Source organism: Agelaius phoeniceus, chromosome 4 (assembly GCF_051311805.1).
Source record: "Agelaius phoeniceus isolate bAgePho1 chromosome 4, bAgePho1.hap1, whole genome shotgun sequence".
Lineage (NCBI taxonomy): Eukaryota > Metazoa > Chordata > Aves > Passeriformes > Icteridae > Agelaius > Agelaius phoeniceus.
In genome coordinates, this window is record NC_135268.1 from 28421333 (window position 1) to 28444988 (window position 23656).

General features: G+C 44.2%; 2 long non-coding RNA genes across 2 annotated transcripts; both read right to left on the minus strand.

Annotated features, from left to right (window-relative positions):
• Positions 1–7900: 7900 nt before the first annotated feature.
• Positions 7901–9045, minus strand: LOC143693826 (uncharacterized). The gene is made up of 3 exons (XR_013181807.1): positions 8902–9045; positions 8325–8379; positions 7901–8040 (listed from the first exon to the last, which is right to left on the minus strand). It is a non-coding gene; the product is annotated as an uncharacterized LOC143693826 (long non-coding RNA).
• Positions 9046–19129: 10084 nt separating this feature from the next.
• LOC143693827 (uncharacterized) lies at positions 19130–20294 on the minus strand. Its single transcript, XR_013181808.1, has 3 exons — positions 20151–20294; positions 19573–19627; positions 19130–19288 (listed from the first exon to the last, which is right to left on the minus strand). It is a non-coding gene; the product is annotated as an uncharacterized LOC143693827 (long non-coding RNA).
• Between the last annotated feature and the right edge of the window lie 3362 nt (positions 20295–23656).

Here is a 23656-nt window from a genome sequence, read left to right on the forward strand (position 1 = left end):
TCTGTCTGTCCAGAACTCCCACAGCTGCCCTGCCGGCACCTTCTCGCTGCACCCTCCCCTTTCTCCTCCTCGGCCGGCCACTATTAAATTTCAAGGTGGCACAAGCACAGGCACCGGCTCTCTCTCTGTCTCTCCTGGAGGTGGTGGCTGCCCGATGCCTCTCAGTGCTCCTCCACCCTTCCATCCTGCAGGGGCCTTCCCCTCCCTCCTGCCCAGGGCCCGGCCTACCTCACCCGGCCCCATGGCTGCCCCTGGGCCTACCTCACCCGGCCCCATGGCTGCCCCTGGGCCTACCTCACCCGGCCCCATGGCTGCCCCTGGGCCTACCTCACCCGGCCCCATGGCTGCCCCTGGGCCTACCTCACCCGGCCCCATGGCTGCCCCTGGGCCTACCTCACCCGGCCCCATGGCTGCCCCTGCCCCGCCCAGCCCGCAGCCGGGCAGGGCAGCTCTGAACCTTTCCCCGACCGGAACCCAAGAGAGCCTCCCAGGGGAGAGCCCTGCTTTAACCCCGTGTGCTCAGAGGCGGATCCAAGGATCCAATGTCCCAATGGCCACATTAGCTGCCAATATTGAAATCTGAGCACCCATTGGCCTGACCACAGCATCCCAGAAAACATATTTCCTGTCAAACCACCGCAGTCACCTACAGCTGGTTGCCCAGGACTGTGTCCAGGCAGTTTTTGAATTGTTCCAAGGCTGAAAACCCCTCAACATCTCAGGGCAGCCCATTCCAGTATTCAGTCACCCTCAGTGAAAAAGTGTTTCCTCAAGTGCAGGTGCAATCTCCTGTTTAAGTCCATAGCCTCTTGTCTTGTCACTGACACTATTGGCAAGTGTCTGGCTCCATCTGCTTTACACCACCTTCCTTTCAAGTATTATTCCACATTGATGAGATTCCCCCAAGCCTTCTCATCTTTCAGGCTAAAGAGTACTGTTTCTCTCAGCCTTTACTCCTGGGAGAAATGGTCTTGTCCTTTAAATACCTGGTGGTTCTTTTCTGGACTCGTCTTCAGTAGCTTTGTATCTCTCTTGTATTTGGGAGCCCAGGGCTAAACTCAGCAATCCAGGTATGGCCTTACCAGTGCTGAGTAGAGGCAAAGGATCACCTCCCTTGACCTGCTGGCAGCAATCCTGCTAATGCAACCCAGGATACTGCCTTTGCAGTGGTCATACTGCTGGCTTCTGTTCAGCCTGGCATCCACTGGGCCCCCAGGCTCTTTTCTGCAAAGCCATCAGCGTGTAGTGCATGGTCTTGTTCCTCTGCAGGTGCAGAACTTTTGCACTTGCCTTTGCTTACCTGCATAGAGCCCTTGCCAGCCCATTGCTCCAGCCTGTTGAGGTCTCTCTGGATGACCCTCTGGCATGTCAGCCACCCTCTCAGTTTGGGGTCATCAGCAAACTTGCTGAGGGCACACGTGCCACATCATCCAGTTTGGTAACAAAGACATTAAACAGATCAGGACCCAGTGAAACTTCTGTGAAACTAGAAATTTATAGCAATAAAATTTTCATCTGTTTTAAGTCAAAACAAACAAACACAAGATCTCATAGAAGTAGTGTAGTAATAGATAAAGTAGTAATAGATAAATAAGGCACTTGACTAGTATCATGACTAGTACGCAGAGAGTTGCCTTTCAGCAGTACAGATTTTGTTTGTGGTTTTCATTAGGTAGTATTTGAGAGACTAAGATGTGCATGAACTTCACGTCTTCAGAATACACTGTGAGAGACAAGAGGATGCAGAAGCTTTAAGATGGGTTTAAGTGCTGAGCATGAAAGGAAGTTAAGTGGTTTCAGGGTTATCTACAGGGGTTGGTGGACATTTACTGATTATTTTATATTCTGCTAAAACAATGCAGTAGCATTCAATTTTATTTCATACTATGTTCATTTTGAAGCTGTATATTTAAAACCAGTAAGTACACAAATAACACTTTTGAAGACTTCTATGTGTTTTCAGGGATATTTTTCAAGAAGAGACAGTAAGTATTGTGTTTCCTTTAAAATGCAATCCAACACATGCTGGAACTATTGAAATAAAGCACAATTCTCCTGAATTGCAATTTTCTTAGGGCAGAGAAATAAAACAGTTCTGACTTAGACTGGGAGCACAAGACTAGAAGATTTCTCCATCAGTAATGAGGAGACTCCACAGAAGATGAAATAAGAAAATTTCAAAAAGAGTTGTAATGAATATCATTAAAGGAGAGGGGAATTCTAAAAGACACTGCAACAAATCTATTGACAATTTTAAAAACTGTTTTTAGACTTTATCAAAATGTTTCAAGATAAATTAAAAACAGTCCTACAGAGCTCTACAGATTCCACCTGTAAGAGACTTAGTGGCAGAATTAATGACGAATTCTATGGAGGGACAGAGGGCTGCAAGAGTACATCGATGAGCTCCATTGAGCTTCTCATCCACCAACATTCCCAAGTGCTTCTCCTCAGGGCTGGTTTTAATCTATTTTTCACCCAGCCTTTATTTGTGCTTCACCCAGCCTGTGCATTTGTGCTTGTCCAAGACCTGGCACCTGGCCTTGCTGAATATCATGAGGTTTGCATGGACCCTCTTGTTGACCCTGCCAGGGTGCCTCTGGGTAATATCCCTTCCCTCCAGCATGTCAAACCACTGAGCTTGGTACTGTCAGCAAACTGTCTCAGAGCACACTAAAATTCCACTGTCCTTGTCACAGACAAAAACATGAGAAAGTGCCAGTCCCAAGACCGACCCCTGAGGAACGCCTCTTGTCACTGCTCTCCATGAGCATTGGTCATGAAGCCATTGACCACAACCCTTTGAGTGCAACCATGCAGCCAATTCCTTATCCATTCTGTGGTCCATTCATCAAATCCATGTCTCTCCAGTTTAGAGACAAGGAGGTCATGTGGGACAGTATCAAATGCTTTGCACAAGTCCAGGCAGGTGACACCAGTTACTCTTCCCTTATCAACCAACCATGACTGAGAACTATGCTTGGTCAAGTGGGGGAACTATTAAGAGTTGAAAAAGTAGACAGGAAAGTGTCTACAGAAAGGCCTACCTTCTTCCAAGAACCATAGCCTGAGCTGCTCTAAAATATTTTGCAATAATCTGAATGGCATAAAAGCTGCACCTTTATAGTGACAAATAGTCAGCTCTAAAAGACAAAGGCAAACTATCCAGTTAAATGAAGTGTCATTTTTCCTTTAAGTGCAGTTAAAGAATGTCAGCTGCCCATCAGAAAATCAGACTGTAAGGCTTGCATAGTACTCAGTTTGTACTTTCACTGAAAGGAAAGGCAGTGATCACCTAAGGAAAAATTAATGTATTTTAAGCATGTTAAATCAGGAAGAAACCAAAAGAAGTCCACTTAAAGGGTCAGGTTTGTTTGTGCTATAAAATGACACTGAAGATGCTAATCTCTGGTTCTTGGCTCCCAGAAGACTATGCTTTTTGGATTCACACAAACAAATATTGAAGCCAAACCTAGCTGTCCTGGACTTTTAATTCATTTAGTTTATGAATCATTTCCCCAAAATTAATAGCACTGATGAATGAAAAGTTAGGTGTGCTCACTTCTAGGGCAGCTGTGTACAGTGGATGCAACTCCAAAGAGTACTGTTTCAGCGTGCCCTAGGGATATCTCTCATAGAAATTTCTATAGATTCCTTCTACATTTCAAAACCTGACTGAGTTTCTCACTCCTTACACAGTGACAGCAGAGTAAGGTCTGGAGTATTGATTAGAATTAAACTAGCACCTCCTAGCATTTACTGCTTTGAGTAATTTCTTCCTATTTGGTTTCATGGGTGTGAAATTCAGCTTTGATTTTCTTGGCTCAAACCAGCAAATTACCAAATAAAAGTATTTTCTACTCTTTCTCAATAAATGGAAGGTGCATACATACAACGACGAGAGTCAGACAGTACTTACAGAAACCTCATGTGCTTCATATAAGAAATGAATCTAGTGGACTTGATCATTCAGGCAGAAAGCACTACTCTTCAAAAGTACAGCTTGAGAACACCAGCTGAAAACTTTATCTTACTGTCTTCTGCGCTGCACTGACTCTTCTCTGTAGATGAAGATAAGTATTAATTCCTAGGAATCTTGTACATGTGTGTGCCTACATTTTCATGGTTAACAGATCTTTAGAGAGGCACTAACATTCTTCAAGATTCACTTCACAAGGAAAAATGTAAAACTATATTTTCCAGCAATCTCCACACAGAGTAGCAAATTCTGTATAAGGATGGTAGACACAGAATGGTGCTGTGTTCTCCTCAGAAAATGAGTGCTCCCACTTCTTCCAGGTAAGGTAAGTGGTACCATCAAATTGATTAGCTGATTTATGTCTGTCAGGTTGGCAGTGTACATGCCAGTGGTATTTATTCTTGGAACAGCAGCTAGTGTGTATACCAATAGTACACAATACCCTGCTAATGCAAAATTATCAAGAGACAAAAACAACTGCAATTGCAAGTTCTCTCAGTAAGGATTATTCCACTGGAACATATTTTACTTCAGAGGCTTTTTGGTATTTACTACAGAGCATATAAATGTAATCCAATTGTAGTAAAGATTCATAAACTAACCAAAGGTTTCAAATTGCATGTTTGCTTCAGATCACTTTGAAAAGGATTTTCTTTTCCAGAATCATACTTTGAATGTAAAATGTTACTCCAACAGGGATGAACTATCTATTTATAACCAAATGTTTGTGTGCAGTGGTCAAATCCAAAAAAAAAAGGAATTGAATGTTTATTTTAGTCTTGATTTTCTTCCAATACCTTGTGCAATTTATCCTGAAATTCTAATTATATCCCCCTATATAAACACTGCAAATATGAAAACTGAAAGGAAGCGTGTTTGCTAGAGATTTTTTTCCTCCTTTTTCCAAAGTAAAGAGATACTTGTGGTCAAATTACTTAATGAAAAGAATTCAGTGTGTCAGCGATCATCCCAACAAAGAAAACATGTCCATTTACAGTACTGTTTAACTATTTCTATAATTGGTGACCACATTAAATGGGTATTTGAATGGAAGCATGCCAGATGAATAAAAACAACCTTCTTGGGTGCCAAACATTAACTCTTTCTACAAAATTAGCTAAATGTGTGCAAAATTGTACACACCTACTATAACTGCTGACCTCTCAGACAACTCTATAGTCTGTATCTGATGTGATTTCATTTAAGAGAGGAATGCCAATAAAATACACCAGGAGTTGTTATCAGCCCAGAATGTCATTGTCCAAGATTATATTGAACCATAGCAAAATATATGCCTTACAGCTCAGGAACTGTAGCACTGCAAAATGGGTACAAAAATAGGTGTCAATTCATGAGAGAATCTACAGTTGAAGATGAAAAGCAATTTTAGATAGACAAGCCCCATAATAACCAGAAGCCTGGCAATTCTACAGCCTTTGCATAGTTGCAAAATATAACTGAATAAAAGTTAATTTTAGGAAGTTGCCCATTGCAGACCTCAGCTGAAGGAGGGTGCCTGGGATTTGCAGTAGTGAATCACATCTTTGATTCTTTGGGTTGCCAACAGTGATCTGGACTTGATGCCTCTGAGAAAGGAGCAACAAATTTTGTAATGAATAGCAGTTGGCTCAAAATTCTTGGCCTAAGTTCTAAACCATGAGGCTTCCATCCCTCATGATCCTTCCCTGTCATCTATTTTAACTATGCATAACTTTGTTGTCCTTATTTAAAACCCCTTCTATCAGAAAGCCTAATTTAAAACCTGGCTCAATGGTAGTTGTTGTGGGAAATTCCACTGGCTAAATACAAATACCAAAAAGAAATATGCATGTTATAAAATGCAATCACTTAACTTTGAGTTTGCAAACTGAGAGCTCTACAAGAACTTTTTTATGATATCCCAGACCACCATTTTTGTATTTTCTTTGCAAAATAGTAGGATTCTTCGCATAAAGCTATTAAAATCAACCACATGATTTTCTTCAGCTTCTGCTTGCATTGTAATGTGTATTTTTTATACAAGACTGAATGCAACCAAATTGGAGATCAGCATGTCACCAAAACTAAAAAACCAAACACCACATAAGGAGGTCTTACCTCTGTCATTTCAAACAGCCACTGATAACCCAGAAATAGTCCACAATCCAGGATATACCAGATTAAAAATCTTTCTATAAACATATGGCAGGGGAGGGGAACAAAATTGCTAGAGGGAAAGAGTTCCACAGCTGGAGTATGTCAAATAACCACACTCCATTCAGCCCACCCTTACCTCTGCACATTTATACCCCACTGCTCCTCTCCACATGCCTGCACCAGAACTATCCCACCTATCTGGGGAATATCAGGCTAAAAAATCTAAAATATTGGTAGGGTAGCTACTAGATGGGTTTTGTTTTTTTTTTTTCTTATCCAAGTTTAAAACGACATTTTAGACTTATCCATGTTTATTTCAGAGGTCAAAAAATGTACCCATTTCCTCCATGTTTGCCATTTCCTATCTTCCACAGCCACAGATTCTTTTTCTCTACTTGGGTGTAGTTCTCAGACTCATACAAGTCTATAGAAGTAAATAGGACCCATCTGAGAGTCCTGGGAGAGCTGGCTGGAATCATCATGAGGCTGCTGCTTATTTCCTGAAAGGATGTGAAGCCTGGGGTGGTTTCCCAATAATTTCAGAAAGGTAAATCTTTCAGCCTGAAGGACAACTCAAGGGACCTACATGGAGGACACTCTCATTTCCACGCCTCTTAGAAGCCCTCTAACCCAAAACACTATGATTTCCATCTAACTCTGCAGCTTCCTTGAGAAATGGGTATGACCTTCCCAGATAAACTCTAAAATTGAGAATTTTTTCCAACCTTCATCATATCTGAAACATCATTTTAAGAACACTTGACCTATCATTCCCTAATCATTACAAAATTATAGACCTGTGATGGGAGTCCTGCCAAGGCCTTTGAAATGCTACTGTTGAAAGGTGAACAAAAATACAGAAATCCAAAGGAATAAAACACCAAAACTGAGAAAGATATAAAAAAAATTGTCTTCAAGACAATGCTGGAAGTAAGGAAAGATTAATTTTCAGTTTTCTGTTTCTTGGTACAATGGATTTACAGTTGCATTTTTAGCTGAGATCTGCCTTTGTCTCTTTATTACTTTTGGATAACAGAATCATTGTCTTTCCTCTCTTATGTCCAGTGAATTTATCTCTGGACAATTGCATTTCTCTTCAGTGGAACTTAGGACTGTCTGGCTGTAATTGTAGGAACTGGAGCTACAACACACTTGTACTGCCAACAGCTCAAAGTCAGCAACCAACTATATGCATTCAAAACCACATTCCTTCAAAAGCCTCCAGATTCTAATTCTAATGAAACCGTACAACACTCAACGAGCAGTTTGTTAATGTACTAGTTATTCTCAAAGAACCTTGCTTTCTTTGGATGTGTGCACAACCTGCTACTCTTTCTATCTTCTGAGCTATGAAATCAGGACATTTTCACCAAAGCGTGCACCAGAGTCTGCCCTGAGAAATCGGATCCCTCTCACCCCGAGCAGGCCCTGTTTCTTTTTCCCCGTACAACACACGCTGGCCACAAGAACTACAAAGCTTGTGGCTTTAGCACATTGCCCCCAAATCAATGACTACAGGGAGAGGAAAAGAACAAGCTTCTGACTGCTCCAACCAAGAGCCTTACTTCCACCTGTTAGACAACATCTCTGCCTATCAGCACAGTCCAACACAGAAGAGCAGACAGACAATATTTCAACTATTCAAAACTTTATTTATAATTGAATTGAGCAAAAATGAAACTATATACAGGAAGAACTATATACATAAAGAAACAAGTCTCTACACTGCCTATAGTCCAAGATCTATCTGAGTCTGTCCTGAGAAGCAGAAGTACTCATATATAAATGGGGTGGTATAGATCTGGAGTAAGTTCCACCCTGCAGGTTGGGCACGCGCCGATAGTCTCCAGGGCAACAGGGAGGCACTCGCTGCAGAAGACATGGCCACACATGGTTGCCACAAGCTGTCGTCCACATTGTAAAATCTGAAGGAAAGAAAATCACATGTATTGAGAGGAAAGAATTTGAGTGTGCTGCTCTATTGGCACCAGGCAAATGAGACTTAAAGCACCTGGAATAAAAATTACAAGGGACTATCAGATCTGCCCGTTTCACTTCACCAAGAAGTGACTTGTGGAGCTTCACAGCAAGGGCTGTGCTTCCAGCCAGCTGCCCACAGCACCCCACATCATCCAACTGACTTGTGCAGCTCCCCTTCTGGCTTTCTCCTCCCACAAAGCAGAAAGGACCATCACAGGTGCATCCTTACCTCTGAGTAAGAATCCATGCAAATGGGACACCTAATGACAACTCCTTGCTGTGCACTTGAGGGAACAGAACGAGAAAGAACATGCAGCTGTTAAGATCACCACACTTCAATAGTTATTGATACATAACATCTCACATAATCGTGCAACTGCACTGACTAGCCATGACACATTTCCTCTGAAGAACCCAGCTCTCTTTAAGTCTCTGTGTGCTGCATTTAATGAGGATTTGGGGTCTCCCTGTCCTGAGGGAAAGGGTGTCCTGCTTTCACCAGGAGAAAGGTGTAGTCAGTCACCCAGCTCTCAGATTTGATGCAAGTAATTCCCATTCCTTGCCATACCCCCACAATCATCTCTCAGGTTCTGTGCAAGGTTGTACAGCTGCCCTGGGCTGCCTTTTTCTCCCAAAATGCAAATGGTATCATTTGATCATCATGCAACATGGGAGAGGGAGGGAAATACATAGAGTATGGGAAGGCTTCAAAAATAAACCAGGCATAGCAGTATAAGTTAGCCCAATGCAGAAAACAAAAAAAGGTAAAACAATTCACGTTTGGTAGGGGCATGAGGCATACATACTCTGAAAGTGAAGTTCCCTCCTCTGCTGCTCCCTGTTCTGCAGGGGCTGAGTCAGCCACAGATGCATCATTAGCTCCTGTTCCATTACCAGAGCCATCCACCTGTCCATGTCTCTTCAGGGTGGCCCTTCTCTTTTGCTGTCGATAAACTGTAATTTAATTTTCATAAGTTATATGTGATGCAAAATGCAGAACATGTAAAAGATTTCTTAAGGAAGGATGCTCTTTGTGTTTCTATGTCAGATCATTGTACACTTGCAAGCCAAATCAGCTGGAAGGGAGATTTATTCCATTAAATAGACAACAACTCACAAACAAGATCTACGTGCTGCCCATGGGCAAATTCCTTGTTGGTAGAATTGCCTTGTTAAGGTTCAGGGCTTGACATGCTTCAAGGAGCTCAGAGCCAGGGAAGGCTTAACAAAGCTTGGGGAGAAGGATGCCCACTGAGAGTGGACACAAAAAATGCAGAATTGAGGGGCCACATGGACATCTGGCACAACTCCCAAGATAAGGAAGAAACTAAGAAACCCAACTCTCCTGAAATCAGCTCTGACTGGTAAAAAGTAATTCCTGCAGGGGGAGATGGTGAGCCCCGACTCATGGAGCAGCAACTCAAGATTAACTCCCCAGCCCAAAAGAAGAGGGAGACTGAGCAATGCACTGAGTGGACTAATTACAGTGAGAAGTGAGACAATCACTAACCAAAAGGAGACAGAATACTAGCTCAGAAGATAACCTTGTCACTTGCAACTAATTACAGCTAATTTCTTGTTTGTTTAAATTTATGAATAAGAGAAGTTATTTTGATTATTAATTTGATATTTTGGTGAGTCTGATCTGTGAAATATCACTGAGCACCCAGACTGGTGAAACACTAAAACAAACAACCCATGTCTCTCAAGTCTCTCTCAAGTGTATCATTATTTACCTGTTGCACCCCAGCAACAAGTCCAATTTTTGTGGACAAGATATTGACCAAGTTACAGGGAGAACCATTTCTAATGGCCTGGTCTGTAACAGCCAAAGGGTCAAGAAATGCTGTTTGCTCTTTAACTCTCAGAAACCGCAGGCAATGGTGACCTCTGCAACTCCAGTGTCCATGTCACACTAATCAACCACCAATCAGCTAAAAGTGCAGAAAGTGTTAGCACATTAAAAAGTTCCTTCTGCATAAGTATTCAGCTACCACTTTTCTTGCAGGGATTTCCCACTGTGACTGACAGAGGCCATCACACACACATTGCATCTGTTCTCTGAGACACTGGCCAGAGGCTTTAGCCCAGTGCTTTGCCTTTTGCTAAAAAGCAGTTTCAATCCCTGCTGCTCGACTTTCTTGGAAAAGAACAACAAAAATAACTATTACCTTTGAGGTAAAAGTCCATTACCAATTGTAAAACATCAACTCACCTTCAAGAAGCTTCCATTGATGGGAAGGGAACACATGGGAAGGGAGAGAAAAGAAGATACAATTAGATTTGGTGAGCCCACTGGTGTTTCACACAAGCCTCAGCTCAGAAAGCAGTTACAGCAGGGGAGGTGAGCAAGGGTAGGCTATCACCCTCTATGTTTGGTTAGGAACATTCAAAGCAGTAGCACAAAGAGCTGCTGCCCTGAAAAACAAAGAAGTGGGTGCTGCTGATTCTGCTCTCATTGCTGCAACAGGGTAGAAACAGAGGCAGCTTAGGCACCCCCTGAACACCCTCCTCCCTGGTCCCCTGTTCCTGCTCCCTATTCAGATTTGACCTGGAGCTCTCCCTTTCCCTTGTTCTCCCCAAAACTGGCAAATTCTGCTATGATAACCCTAACACTTCATCTTAGATGAACAGCTGCTGAAGGAAGGAAGCCACAACAGAAATTTGTGAGTAAAGAATTCTATCAGTCAATGCTAGAACTACAAGGAACACACAGATCTGCCAGTGCCATTGCTGGAAAGGGCTTCTCCCTCTAAGGACACCACCAAGGAGGCACTTGGAAGGATGTGCAAGTTGGAGCTTCCCAGAAGGGGCTGTGCTTCCAGCCAGCTGCCCATGGCACCAACCTCAAACAGCTCAGTTGTGCAGCTCCCCTTTTTGTTCTTTCCCCTCCCACTAATGTGACAGGACAAAAACATGTGGATCCTTACCTGTGAGTAGCATCTCATGCAAATCACGCAGAGGAGACTACTAGAGGGCCTTGTGCTATAGAGAACAGGTGCAGAAAGAACATGCAGCCATTAATTTCACCATTCATGACAGGTTACTGATAGAGAAATGCCAAAAAGTAAAACACCCCTTATTCTAATTTAGAAACATTCCAGCCCCCTTTCAATTAGTTTTATGTACTTCAGCCTCTTCAGTGTTACTAAAGTGTTACTGAAAGATACATTTAATTAGGAGTTCATGAACAGGGAAGAAAAACCATAAAGCTTGGCAGAAACCCGTTTCTACCATGTATCAGAAATTAGACTTTGAAGACACACTTTATCTGTCACATACATTTCAATATCTTCTGGTTCCTCTTCACTGTCATTCGCCAGTACTTCAGCTTCATTTTCTGCTTCTCTGGAACCAAGTGGGTGTTGCTGGCTCTGCTGCCAGCAATGGGGTAAAAATGGAGACAGATTAGGAGCTGCCTGAATATTCCTGAAAAACCTGCTCTCGTGTATCAGTTCCCTAAGTTGATTTGGCCTGGAGTCCATTCTTTCCCTCTTTCTTCCCCAAAAGGCCAAATGATTCGTCTAAACACTTGGTGTTAGATAGACAGCTGCTAAAAAATAGAAACCACAACAGGAATTTGGAGCACAGAATTCCAGTTTGCTGCTCTATTGGCACCAGGCAAACAGGACTTGGACTACGTGCAGTCTGTCACTCAATGCTGTAGAACTATAGGAAACACACAGATCTGCCAGTGTCATCCTGGAAAGGGCTTCTCGCTCTATGGACACCATCAAGAAAGGACTTGGAGGGATGGGCAAGTTGGAGCCTCCCAGCAAGGGCTGTGGATCCTCACCTCTGCATTGTCATTCTCACAAATCGGAGGACTAATGAGACGTGCTGTCCATGCACTAGAGGGAGCAGAACCAGAAGAACACGCAGCTGTCAATTTCACAGTGCAAAGAGGCCTTCCAAGACATACAATTGCAAAAATTGAAACAAACCCTTGTTCTGATTAAGAAACATCCCAACCCAGAAGCACAGTCAGTGCAAGAGCTTTTATGTACTGCAAGCATTTCAGTGCAATCCATAATGTAAGAAACATTCAATAATGAATTCCTGAATGGAGAAGAAAGGTTTCTCCAGGATTTTGCTGGGTTTTAGGGGTTTTCTTACTGTTACTTCTCTTCTAGGTAGGCCACAACATTTCAAGTAAGAATTCTCCAAAGAGAACCAAGTAGAACCCAAAAGACTGGAAAAACCTGTATCTACCATATATGAGAAATTACACTTTGGAGAGACTCTCCATCAGTCACATACTCATTGTTATCTCTTGGTTCCTCTTCGTTGTCACTCGCCCGTAGCTCAGCTGAACTCTCTGCCTCTCTGGAGCCAAGTGGGTACTGCTGGCTCTGCTCCCTGTCCTGCACCTGAGAGTCGTCACCTTCCTTCATCGGAGGACTAGCAGGACCTGCTGGCCGTGCACTAACAGAGAGCAGAACCAGAAGAACATGCAGCCATTTAAATATGGAGAGAAGAATTTCACTGGGCACCAAAGGTTGCCAACAAAGAAAACATTGGCACTTAAAACATCCCCTATTCTGATTCAGCAACATCCCAGCTCAGAAACACAATCATTCCAAGAATTTTTATGGACGGCAAGCATTTCAGTGTGGCCAGCCATTCTCTTACATTCAATGTTAGATGGACAGCTTCTAAGAAGTTAAGGCTTCACAAACAGAGAAGAAAGGCTTCTGCTGGATTTTGCTGGGCTTAGTTTAATTCTCTTCCAGGCAGGCCACTATATTCCAGGTCTGAAGTACTTGCACAGAGCTAGGCAGAACCCAAAAGCTTGGCAAAAACCTCTTTCAACCACTTATCTGAAATTACTCTTTTGATAGACACTTTCTCTCTCACATACCCATCATCTTCTATTGGTTCCTCTTCATCATTCCTTGCCCGTGGCTCAACAGAATTCTCTGATGCTCTGGAAACATGAGGCTGCTGCTGGCTCTGCTCCCTGTCCTGAAATGGGGTAGAAATGGGGGCACTTAGGAACCACCTGAACACTCTACTCCCTGCTTCCCTTTTTCAGTTCCGTAATTGGATTTGGGCTGGAGCCATTTCTTCCTCTCTTTCTCCCCCAAACTGGCAATTTCACCTGTGACAGCCTGAACACTACTTAGCATGTGAACAACTAGTGAGGAGAAAAAACCCCATACCCAAACCTGCTCTTGTGTTTGGTGCACGTGGAGCTGGGTCATGAAAATTGTGTTGTAAAATTTGAGGCCTTTTCTTTGCAAAGGTTCAGGAACAGCCCTGTCAGGATAAAACTCCCGTGCTGTTTGCTGCATGTTTCTGTTTTGCACAGCAGCAGTGGCATCCCAAATTTGAGCAGATACACTGCACTGTGGGCTGGATCCAAGGATATTCTTTTAAGATAGTAGGGGAAAAATGAAAAAATTCCAGATGGGACCATTTTAAAGACTTCTTGGAATAAGAAACAGAATTAGTGCATACCCCAGTCAGCTGAAGTTGCATTTTACAGCTCAATGACAGAGATTCCTTAAACTGATGTTGCAGCTAAAAACTTCTTACTTGGGAAGTCAAAGACTTCCTGTGCTCTCCTTTAAATCAGGGAAGCAACAACCTCTTTTAGGTTGTTCACCCACTCTCTGCAAGCACTTCTCAGGCATGCTGATGTGTTCATGAGTGTGTTTGGGGCTGACTGGGAACTGTGTCTAAAGTGATAAATCAGAGCCTTCTTTCAACCCTTGAGGCCACAGTACTCAGTAAGATTCCAGAAGACAGGCAAGAAAACTAATTTGAATGCAAGATGGAGAGGAGTGTGCCCTTCACTACTTACCACAGGAGACTCATTTTCGCTGATAGCGATGACCTCAGGCTCTGAAGATTCAGCTGTGATATCTATGAATTCTCCACCAGCTGAAAAGGGAGAACATTAGAACCAAGGTCAGAGATTACTAAGGAATTAGGTAGGCCGCCACTGTAGAACAGGCTGTGGTTGGATTCATTGTGCCCTCGGTCTCTTTTTTCAGGAACGTGTACCACATTTCACTCAAGCTTTGCCCTCAACAGTCCACAGGGAGCATTGCCAGCCTGTCCCTCTGAAGGGACAAAACAACAGGAAGAGCAGCTGAGCTCCACAAAACTTCTGTTGGATGACAACAGCTTACAGGATGTTCATATCAACAGATTATTCATTTCATATAGGGGAATGTTTAGCACACCGGGCAAAAACATACCCCAACCAACACTAGAGGGGACACCAATTTCATGGCACCATGCTGTAGATTGGTTCCTTGAAGGATGGGGCACAGTATTTTGAAAGGCTTTCCTCATCTTCTTCCAGCTTGGGAGATCCCAAACTCAGCTTGCCACCCTCCACTGTGGCAGCTGCAGTGACTGCCAGCTCATCAGAACACACAGTCAGGGCTTTGAGCAGCACTTGAGGACTTTTGCTACACACCTCCTCTCCCACTAGCAGCCAGTGTATCGAGCTCAGTAGCACCAAGACAGTTGTCAGAAGGCTTGCTGTTTAGGGATGCCATTCCAGGTGCTTCCTCAATCCCAAGGTTCCCTTCCTCCCCAGTAAAGGGCCTAGAACCTGGCAAAAGCACATGGCCAGATGGTCTTCAACCCTCCAGAAGCAGTTTCTGTACTCACCAGGCTCAAAGGCAGGTGCACCACTTTCCTCAAGGTCTCTTGGCTCCGTCTGCGAAGTTCCACCTGCGCTGGAGGGCAGCAGCCTGCTCCGTTTCCGAGCTGGTCTGGAACGAACTGCTCCTCCAGGGCGCTTTCGCTGACGCTGACAGGGAACAAAGCCTGAGCATTTTCTGTGGCACGAATCTCAACACAGACCTCGGTTTTTGCAACACCAATGACAGCACACAAGGATACAGAAAACTCTCCTGAAAAGGCTGGAATACACACCAAATGGTGCTATGGGCCATTCCCACCTGAGCACATCACATCAGGGAAAGGACATCACCCCTGATCTCCCACAAGCCACCTCCCCAAGAGCGAGCCTGTCCCAATGGCTTGGGAATGAAAAGACCAGTTCCCAATTCCAGCACCTTCCCGCTCCCACCGTAAGCATTTCTGCACTACTGCTAACACCCACAGAGATTCAAAACCTTCACTATTCCAGAATGTCAAGTTACATGAAGTTTTCAAAGGTTCCTCTGCATTTGCTACAAACTCTTGAAATGCTTTCTAGAAGTACCCTGGAAAATGTTTTAAGAATCAGGTTTCCATTGAGTAGCAAAGTACTTACTGAGCTCATGGTGGTTTCTGATCAAAAACCACCAGCAAAATAAGTGGGGCAAACACCAAAAAAGGAACGTCAGGGATGTGATCAATCCCTTTGGTTCCTTCAGGCAGCCCACTGCAGATTTTTCGGTGTGACAGAAAACTACTCTTCCAAACCTATCAGAAAAGTAGAGGGGAGATTATCTATTTGGAATGCCAGTTTTCTTGAACATCCCCATGCCCCAAGACTCCCATTCCGGAGTCTCCAGTTCCTGTCCAAAGCCAGAGGGGAATCCGTGACTCTGGTACTTGAGCCCACCTGCAGCCCATCCACCCATCCTGCAGCCCAGCCCAGCCCCTGAGCATCAGAAGCCTTTCCAAGAATCGTCTGCCCTCACCTGTACAGTCAGTGCAGAGTTTGGCTCGCAAATGTCAGCAAATCGCTCTCTATTCCCAGCCGGGATGGAGAAGACGGATGCTCCACGTCTGCTGTGCAGCAGAGAACCCGTCAACTGGCTCGGGTTCAACCCATCAACAGAGTCCATGCCAACAGAACCTTGGGAGCAGGAGTGCCCCTGGCAACCAGGGGCAACATTCCATGCCCAGGTAACGGGTGTCTGCTCTGCCCACCCATGGAGCGCTATGGAGGCACCTCAACCATCCCCTGCTGCTGCTGCCACCCACCAGATCAGGGTGCTCAGGGCCCTGCCCAGCCTGGCCTGGAATGTTCCAGGGCATCCACAGCTTCTCTGGGCAGCCTGGTGCAATGTCTCACTGCCCTCACAGATCCTCTGAACATCTGATCCCAGTCTCCCCCTTCTGATCTAAAACCCTTCCCTTCCCCATCGCTCTCTGCCCCCTTTGGGCACTGCAAGGCCACAGTGAGGCCTCCCCGGCCCCTGCTCCTCCCCAGGCTGGACAGCCCCAGCTCTCCCAGCCTGGCTGCAGAGCACGGCTGCTCCAGGTCTGCACACATCCCCACGGCCTCCCCCGGCCCTGCTCCACAGGCCCATCTGCTGCTGCTGCTGCTGCTGCTGCTGGGCCCAGCTCCACAGGCACATCCTGCTGGGCACAGCTCCACAGGCACATCCTGCTGGGCACTGCTGGGCACAGCTCCACAGGCCCCATCCTGCTGGGCACTGCTGGGCATGGCCGGGCACAGCTCCACACATGAGGCCTCAGGGGTAGAGCAGGGACAGAGCTGCACCTCCCGCCACCCTCAGCCTGAGCAACCCGAGCATCACTGGAGTCTTCTGTGGCTAAAGAAACCCCACTAAACCACACCTCCCCCAATCAGAAGGAAAGGTAAACCCTTCCTTAACCCTCCTCCTCCAGGTTTATTAGTCTGTTGCTGTTTTAACTCCTACCAGAGTGTATTAACTTTAACCCTAGTAAATAGCAATTAAAACAAAATCCTAGTTTGTTGGGTTTTTTCCAAACTGATGAAAAGATCTAAGCAGTCTGATCCTTATTTCAAGTCTCTGAAGTCTTGACATTTTCAGGTCTTCAACTACTCCTCTATCAGAATTTCCCAACAGGGCTGAGGAGTTTTGCTCTGCTCCCGGGGACAGCACCTTCCTCCTGAGGCCCTGCTCTGCTATGGAAGGTGACACAGCAGAAGAAGCAGAATTACTGCTCAGTTTTCCTTCCAGCCACTCTGCCACGGCACCTGCATTCAGAAGGGTGGGCTGGGGCTCCTGAGAGCAGCAGGGAACCCATCTCAGCCCTGCCAGGTGCAGGGCTGCTCCTTAGGCCCTGGTCCTGCTGGGTGCTCTGTGCTGTGGGGAGAAGGGTGGGAATTGACCCAGTGCTGTGGAGAGCACAAGGATTTGTTCCGCTCATGCTCTACGTCAGGAGGCTCATTTCTTACAAAAGTTTCTCTGTTATTACAATCCATCCTTTTGGGTAATTGACAGCATGGTGAGTGTTGAAGAATGGGAGGGATGCCTTTTCCATTTTTTGAAAAATCCCAAAGGAGATTTAACACTTTAGATAAAAATGCTAAGATGCTAAAGCAATTCCAAACATACATTTAATATATGAATAATTAAGCACCGTGTATGACTCCCAAAGCACTGATTATGAGAAATGAACCATGCAAATATACTCTCTCTCTGGTCTGGGCTTTCAAAGCTCAAAAACCCCACTTCTCCTATGCCTACAGATCAATGATGAAATGAGCTGAAAATGTGCTTTTCCTTCAGCTGACAACTGCACACCAAGACTGAAACCAATGCTTCAACTCTTCAGTTACCTTTTGCTATTCAGTGCATTCCGAGATCAATACTTTCTAAAAATTATATATATTTGTTTAGACAAGAAAAGGGTTAATTATTAACCATATACCAAATGTTCAAAGAAAATTGCCTCAGCTTATGCTGTTGAGGCATACTAACATCTGTTTAAACCTATTGTAAAATCAGCTCAGTGCCATTTCATTGCAGGTTACTTAAGATCAAACTTACTTTACCAACAATTGCTCTTTTTACTGAGAATACCTGGCCTTGCATGTCACCTAGGAATACAGCTTTTAGAAAGACAATTTAGACAATTTAGAAAGACATTTCTGCTTACTGTCGTTGCATCCACCAAGTAGCTCAAAGTCTAGCAAAAATGGGAAACAGAAAGCACCGCTCTAAACTTTATGGCCATCCTGTAAGTACATGATTTTATTTGTATCTGTTGAAGAAATATCTTTGAGTAATTTTGACAACTCAAGCAGTTTTTCTTAAAAACAAAAATCAAAAGATCACTTTATCAGGATAATACAAATGTTTTCATTTTTTTATTAAGATCAAGCCACATAAAAATAGGGGGGACAATGAACCTTGTTTATTACTACCTCTGCCGAAATATGGTGATATTAAGACATCTTGAGATATGACTGAGGAAGCAGATAAATAACACACTAAAGACAAAAATTAAAAACCAAAATAAAGGATACATGTCCACACAGATGACCAACTTTAAACACACAGAGGACCTCAGTTCAATTTGTTCATCTAAGTTTTCTGTTTCATGGTACAATGGATTTACAGTTGCATTTTTAGCTGAGATCTGCCTTTGTCTCTTTATTACTTTTGGATAACAGAATCATTTTCTTTCCTCTCTTATGTCCAGTGAATTTATCTCTGGACAATTGCATTTCTCTTCAGTGGAACTTAGGATTGTCTGGCTGTAATTGTAGGAACTGGAGCTACAACACACTTGTACTGCCAACAGCTCAAAGTCAGCAACCAACTATATGCATTCAAAACCACATTCCTTCAAAAGCCTCCAGATTCTAATTCTAATGAAACCGTACAACACTCAAAGCAGCAGTTTGTTAATGTACCAGTTATTCTCAAAGAACCTTGCTTTCTTTGGATGTGTGCACAACCTGCTACTCTTTCTATCTTCTGAGCTATGAAATCAGGACATTTTCACCAAAGCGTGCACCAGAGTCTGCCCTGAGAAATCGGATCCCTCTCACCCCGAGCAGGCCCTGTTTCTTTTTCCCCGTACAACACACGCTGGCCACAAGAACTACAAAGCTTGTGGCTTTAGCACATTGCCCCCAAATCAATGACTACAGGGAGAGGAAAAGAACAAGCTTCTGACTGCTCCAACCAAGAGCCTTACTTCCACCTGTTAGACAACATCTCTGCCTATCAGCACAGCCCAACACAGAAGAGCAGACAGACAATATTTCAACTATTCAAAACTTTATTTATAATTGAATTGAGCAAAAATGAAACTATATACAGGAAGAACTATATACATAAAGAAACAAGTCTCTACACTGCCTATAGTCCAAGATCCATCTGAGTCTGTCCTGAGAAGCAGAAGTACTCATATATAAATGGGGTGGTATAGATCTGGAGTAAGTTCCACCCTGCAGGTTGGGCACGCGCCGATAGTCTCCAGGGCAACAGGGAGGCACTCGCTGCAGAAGACATGGCCACACATGGTTGCCACAAGCTGTCGTCCACATTGTAAAATCTGAAGGAAAGAAAATCACATATATTGAGAGGAAAGAATTTGAGTGTGCTGCTCTATTGGCACCAGGCAAATGAGACTTAAAGCACCTGGAATAAAAATTACAAGGGACTATCAGATCTGCCCGTTTCACTTCACCAAGAAGTGACTTGTGGAGCTTCACAGCAAGGGCTGTGCTTCCAGCCAGCTGCCCACAGCACCCCACATCATCCAACTGACTTGTGCAGCTCCCCTTCTGGCTTTCTCCTCCCACAAAGCAGAAAGGACCATCACAGGTGCATCCTTACCTCTGAGTAAGAATCCATGCAAATGGGACACCTAATGACAACTCCTTGCTGTGCACTTGAGGGAACAGAACGAGAAAGAACATGCAGCTGTTAAGATCACCACACTTCAATAGTTATTGATACATAACATCTCACATAATCATGCAACTGCACTGACTGGCCATGATACATCTCCTTTGAAGAACCCAGCTCTCTTTAAGTCTCTGTGTGCTGCATTTAATGAGGATTTGGGGTCTCCCTGTCCTGAGGAAAAGGGTGTCCTGCTTTCACCAGGAGAAAGGTGTAGTCAGTCACCCAGCTCTCAGATTTGATGCAAGTAATTCCCATTCCTTGCCATACCCCCACAATCATCTCTCAGGTTCTGTGCAAGGTTGTACAGCTGCCCTGGGCTGCCTTTTTCTCCCAAAATGCAAATGGTATCATTTGATCATCATGCAACATGGGAGAGGGAGGGAAATACATAGAGTATGGGAAGGCTTCAAAAATAAACCAGGCATAGCAGTATAAGTTAGTCCGATGCAGAAAACAAAAAAAAGGTAAAACAATTCACGTTTGGTAGGGGCATGAGGCATACATACTCTGAAAGTGAAGTTCCCTCCTCTGCTGCTCCCTGTTCTGCAGGGGCTGAGTCAGCCACAGATGCATCATTAGCTCCTGTTCCATTACCAGAGCCATCCACCTGTCCATGTCTCTTCAGGGTGGCCCTTCTCTTTTGCTGTCGATAAACTGTAATTTAATTTTCATAAGTTATATGTGATGCAAAATGCAGAACATGTAAAAGATTTCTTAAGGAAGGATGCTCTTTGTGTTTCTATGTCAGATCATTGTACACTTGCAAGCCAAATCAGCTGGAAGGGAGATTTATTCCATTAAATAGACAACAACTCACAAACAAGTTCTACGTGCTGCCCATGGGCAAATTCCTTGTTGGTAGAATTGCCTTGTTAAGGTTCAGGGCTTGACATGCTTCAAGGAGCTCAGAGCCAGGGAAGGCTTAACAAAGCTTGGGGAGAAGGATGCCCACTGAGAGTGGACACAAAAAATGCAGAATTGAGGGGCCACATGGACATCTGGCACAACTCCCAAGATAAGGAAGAAACTAAGAAACCCAAGTCTCCTGAAATCAGCTCTGACTGGTAAAAAGTAGTTCCTGCAGGGGGAGATGGTGAGCCCCGACTCATGGAGCAGCAACTCAGGATTAACTCCCCAGCCCAAAAGAAGAGGGAGACTGAGCAATGCACTGAGTGGACTAATTACAGTGAGAAGTGAGACAATCACTAACCAAAAGGAGGCAGAATACTAGCTCAGAAGATAACCTTGTCACTTGCAACCAGTTACAGCTAATTTCTTGTTTGTTTAAATTTATGAATAAGAGAAGTTATTTTGATAGTGGTGAGTCTGATCTGTGAAATATCACTGAGCACCCAGACTGGTGAAACACTAAAACAAACAACCCATGTCTCTCTCAAGTGTATCATTATTTACTTGTTGCACCCCCGCAACAAGTCCAATTTTTGTGGACAAGATATTGACCAAGTTACAGGGAGAACCATTTCTGATGGCCTGGTCTGTAACAGCCAAAGGGTCAAGAAATGCTGTTTGCTCTTTAACTCTCAGAAACCGCAAGCAATGGTGACCTCTGCAACTCCAGTGTCCATGTCACACTAATCAACCACCAATCAGCTAAAAGTGCAGAAAGTGTTAGCACATTAAAAAGTTCCTTCTGCATAAGTATTCAGCTACCACTTTTCTTGCAGGGATTTCCCACTGTGACTGACAGAGGCCATCACACACACATTGCATCTGTTCTCTGAGACACTGGCCAGAGGCTTTAGCCCAGTGCTTTGCCTTTTGCTAAAAAGCAGTTTCAATCCCTGCTGCTCGACTTTCTTGGAAAAGAACAACAAAAATAACTATTACCTTTGAGGTAAAAGTCCATTACCAATTGTAAAACATCAACTCACCTTCAAGAAGCTTCCATTGATGGGAAGGGAACACATGGGAAGGGAGAGAAAAGAAGATACAATTAGATTTGGTGAGCCCACTGGTGCTTCACACAAGCCTCAGCTCAGAAAGCAGTTACAGCAGGGGAGGTGAGCAAGGGTAGGCTATCACCCTCTATGTTTGGTTAGGAACATTCAAAGCAGTAGCACAAAGAGCTGCTGCCCTGAAAAACAAAGAAGTGGGTGCTGCTGATTCTGCTCTCATTGCTGCAACAGGGTAGAAATAGAGGCAGCTTAGGCACCCCCTGAACACCCTCCTCCCTGGTCCCCTGTTCCTGCTCCCTATTCAGATTTGACCTGGAGCTCTTCCTTTCCCTTGTTCTCCCCAAACCTGGCAAATTCTGCTATGATAACCCTAACGCTTCATCTTAGATGAACAGCTGCTGAAGGAAGGAAGCCACAACAGAAATTTGTGAGTAAAGAATTCTATCAGTCAATGCTAGAACTACAAGGAACACACAGATCTGCCAGTGCCATTGCTGGAAAGGGCTTCTCCCTCTAAGGACACCACCAAGGAGGCACTTGGAAGGATGTGCAAGTTGGAGCTTCCCAGAAGGGGCTGTGCTTCCAGCCAGCTGCCCGTGGCACCCACCTCAAACAGCTCAGTTGTGCAGCTCCCCTTTTTGTTCTTTCCCCTCCCACTAATGTGACAGGACAAAAACATGTGGATCCTTACCTGTGAGTAGCATCTCATGCAAATCACGCAGAGGAGACTACTAGAGGGCCTTGTGCTATAGAGAACAGGTGCAGAAAGAACATGCAGCCATTAATTTCACCATTCATGACAGGTTACTGATAGAGAAATGCCAAAAAGTAAAACACCCCTTATTCTAATTTAGAAACAGTCCAGCCCCCTTTCAATTAGTTTTCTGTACTTCAGCCTCTTCAGTGTTACTAAAGTGTTACTGAAAGATACATTTAATTAGGAGTTCATGAACAGGGAAGAAAAACCATAAAGCTTGGCAGAAACCTGTTTCTACCATGTATCAGAAATTAGACTTTGAAGACACACTTTATCTGTCACATACATTTCAATATCTTCTGGTTCCTCTTCACTGTCATTCGCCAGTACTTCAGCTTCATTTTCTGCTTCTCTGGAACCAAGTGGGTGTTGCTGGCTCTGCTACCAGCAATGGGGTAAAAATGGAGACAGATTAGGAGCTGCCTGAATATTCCTGAAAAACCTGCTCTCGTGTATCAGTTCCCTAAGTTGATTTGGCCTGGAGTCCATTCTTTCCCTCTTTCTTCCCCAAAAGGCCAAATGATTCGTCTAAACACTTGGTGTTAGATAGACAGCTGCTAAAAAATAGAAACCACAACAGGAATTTGGAGCACAGAATTCCAGTTTGCTGCTCTATTGGCACCAGGCAAACAGGACTTGGACTACGTGCAGTCTGTCACTCAATGCTGTAGAACTATAGGAAACACACAGATCTGCCAGTGTCATCCTGGAAAGGGCTTCTCGCTCTATGGACACCATCAAGAAAGGACTTGGAGGGATGGGCAAGTTGGAGCCTCCCAGCAAGGGCTGTGGATCCTCACCTCTGCATTGTCATTCTCACAAATCGGAGGACTAATGAGACGTGCTGTCCATGCACTAGAGGGAGCAGAACCAGAAGAACATGCAGCTGTCAATTTCCCAGTGCAAAGAGGCCTTCCAAGACATACAATTGCAAAAATTTAAACAAACCCTTGTTCTGATTAAGAAACATCCCAACCCAGAAGCACAGTCAGTGCAAGAGCTTTTATGTACTGCAAGCATTTCAGTGCAATCCATAATGTAAGAAACATTCAATAATAAATTCCTGAATGGAGAAGAAACTTTCTCCAGGATTTTGCTGGGTTTTAGGGGTTTTCTTACTGTTACTTCTCTTCCAGATAAGCCACAACATTTCAAGTAAGAATTCTCCAAAGAGAACCAAGTAGAACCCAAAAGACTGGAAAAACCTGTGTCTACCATATATGAGAAATTACACTTTGGAGAGACTCTCCATCAGTCACATACTCATTGTTATCTCTTGGTTCCTCTTCGTTGTCACTCGCCCGTAGCTCAGCTGAACTCTCTGCCTCTCTGGAGCCAA